This window comes from Osmia lignaria, unplaced genomic scaffold (genome assembly GCF_051020975.1).
Source record: "Osmia lignaria lignaria isolate PbOS001 unplaced genomic scaffold, iyOsmLign1 scaffold0076, whole genome shotgun sequence".
Classification (NCBI taxonomy): domain Eukaryota; kingdom Metazoa; phylum Arthropoda; class Insecta; order Hymenoptera; family Megachilidae; genus Osmia; species Osmia lignaria.
The window spans coordinates 5001-7500 of record NW_027478217.1 but is presented as its reverse complement, the minus strand read 5'-3'; positions in this window follow the sequence as shown (position 1 = coordinate 7500).

Below are 2500 nucleotides of genomic sequence, written 5' to 3'. Positions count from 1 at the left end.
CCACGGTACAGAATGCAAAAATATGATTGTTAAAATTTTCGACTAATCGGTTCTAAGAGGCGAAGCAATACGCCGCTGGGACTTTGAAATATTTCGGAGCGCACCTAAAGTTCGTTATTTTGGCTAAACGGAGCGAAAATCTGCATTTATACCATCACGGACGTTAGTTTAATAGCGTTTAACGATGGATCCACGGTACAGAATGCAAAAATATGATTGTTAAAATTTTCGACTAATCGGTTTCTAAGAGGCGAAGCAATACGCCGCTGGGACTTTGAAATATTTCGGAGCGCACCTAAAGTTCGTTATTTTGGCTAAACGGAGCGAAAATCTGCATTTATACCATCACGGACGTTAGTTTAATAGCGTTTAACGATCGATCCACGGTACAGAATGCAAAAATATGATTGTTAAAATTTTCGACTAATCGGTTCTAAGAGGCGAAGCAATACGCCGCTGGGACTTTGAAATATTTCGGAGCGCACCTAAAGTTCGTTATTTTGGCTAAACGGAGCGAAAATCTGCATTTATACCATCACGGACGTTAGTTTAATAGCGTTTAACGATCGATCCACGGTACAGAATGCAAAAATATGATTGTTAAAATTTTCGACTAATCGTTCTAAGAGGCGAAGCAATACGCCGCTGGGACTTTGAAATATTTCGGAGCGCACCTAAAGTTCGTTATTTTGGCTAAACGGAGCGAAAATCTGCATTTATACCATCACGGACGTTAGTTTAATAGCGTTTAACGATCGATCCACGGTACAGAATGCAAAAATATGATTGTTAAAATTTTCGACTAATCGGTTCTAAGAGGCGAAGCAATACGCCGCTGGGACTTTGAAATATTTCGGAGCGCACCTAAAGTTCGTTATTTTGGCTAAACGGAGCGAAAATCTGCATTTATACCATCACGGACGTTAGTTTAATAGCGTTTAACGATCGATCCACGGTACAGAATGCAAAAATATGATTGTTAAAATTTTCGACTAATCGGTTCTAAGAGGCGAAGCAATACGCCGCTGGGACTTTGAAATATTTCGGAGCGCACCTAAAGTTCGTTATTTTGGCTAAACGGAGCGAAAATCTGCATTTATACCATCACGGACGTTAGTTTAATAGCGTTTAACGATGGATCCACGGTACAGAATGCAAAAATATGATTGTTAAAATTTTCGACTAATCGGTTCTAAGAGGCGAAGCAATACGCCGCTGGGACTTTGAAATATTTCGGAGCGCACCTAAAGTTCGTTATTTTGGCTAAACGGAGCGAAAATCTGCATTTATACCATCACGGACGTTAGTTTAATAGCGTTTAACGATGGATCCACGGTACAGAATGCAAAAATATGATTGTTAAAATTTTCGACTTATCGGTTCTGGATCACTGAAAAATCAAAAAAAATTATTAATTTTGATTAATTAAATTACATATGTAGTTTTATATTGTTATAGTCCTCGTATTTGTTAATGTTTTGTCGTAAGAAAATGCAAAAATATCGTTTTAATGTTTTCGTCTCATCGGTTCTGGATCGCTGAAAAATCAAAAAAAAATATTAATTTTGATTAATTAAATTACAAATGGAGTTTTATATTGCTATAGTCGCTTATTTGTTAATGTTTTACCGTAAGAAAATGCAAAAATATCGTTTTAATATTTTCATCTCATCGGTTCTGGGCGGTTTTAAAATTTTTTAAAATATTAATTAAACCCATGATTTACATGAGAATGTGAATTTATTATGTCCTGCATGTTAATTTATTAATTTTCATGTATAGAACGTTATAAAATGAAAGGATATGTTCGACGATATTTTCAGTCTAAGTTTTACCGTGCCGGCGGATGGTACGCTCTCACGGCGGTTTGCACAGGCATACGCCTGGGCGTAAGCCCATGCGTCGCCGACCTAGCGGCCGGCCGTTCGGTATTTATAGGAAGGCACTTTCGGTTCGCTCGGGACCGGTCGGGAGTAGCGTCGAGCGTGTGGCTCTTTTATGACTTCGGTTGAAAAGCAGTCTACCGCTCCTCGAGAATATACTTTCTCGACTATTCTCGTTCCGGTTTTCCGTTGCGGATTATTATTAATCTCCACACAGCATTACCACGGGTCGGTGTCTAAGACCGAATGGCCCATATGTGGTGAGCCTTGTAATATAAGGCTGGTGACCTGTATGCACTTATAAATGTTGCATACTTGTACAAACTGAGCATCAACTGTCTGTAACCAAAATTTGTTAAAACTGAAAAAGTTATAAGATTGTATAAAATTTTTGAACCAAGAAAGTAGTGTTAGACGAAAATTCGTTCTATCACTTTTAGAAGGGAGACTGTTTGGAAATATTTAAAGTATAAAATACACAAAAAGTCCACTGAATTATGAACAAAATTACGTCCCTGAATTTAAGAAAAGTCAAGAGGTGTCAGAAATAAAATCCTCTCTGATACGTTCAGAGAGGAAAATAAGTATGGAGAGAGGAGTAAAAATGAAAGAAGTTT